This window comes from Arachis ipaensis, chromosome B01 (genome assembly GCF_000816755.2).
Source record: "Arachis ipaensis cultivar K30076 chromosome B01, Araip1.1, whole genome shotgun sequence".
NCBI classification, from domain to species: Eukaryota; Viridiplantae; Streptophyta; class Magnoliopsida; order Fabales; family Fabaceae; genus Arachis; species Arachis ipaensis.
The window spans coordinates 24,355,205-24,355,612 of record NC_029785.2 but is presented as its reverse complement, the minus strand read 5'-3'; positions in this window follow the sequence as shown (position 1 = coordinate 24,355,612).

The window sequence follows — 408 nt, the reverse complement described above, 5'->3', positions numbered from 1 at the left end:
ATCCAAATTAATTCTCAAAAATTTTAAAAGCAAATATTTTAATTCCAAAACAAAATTAATAGACAGATTAATTTTAGCATTTTTTTTTCTCAGACATAATATTTCCCAATCTATTTTCCTGTGTAACTCACTAATGGAAGAAAAAATAATCTCTAGCAAGGAGGAGAAAACAGTCCTTAAGGTAGCGTTTGGTGGAGAGACAGAAACGAAAAGACTGAGACTGAGAGACAGAGACTAAGAGACAGAGATTGAAATAGATCTCAGTATTCTGTTTGGTGCAAAATGGGAGACAGAAATTGAAACAAGAATGAAACTCTAATTTAATTTGCACAAAAAGTAAAATTGGAATTAATTAATTGAAATGAGAGTATTTTAGGTATAAAATGTTATTAAAGTTTCAGTCTTCAT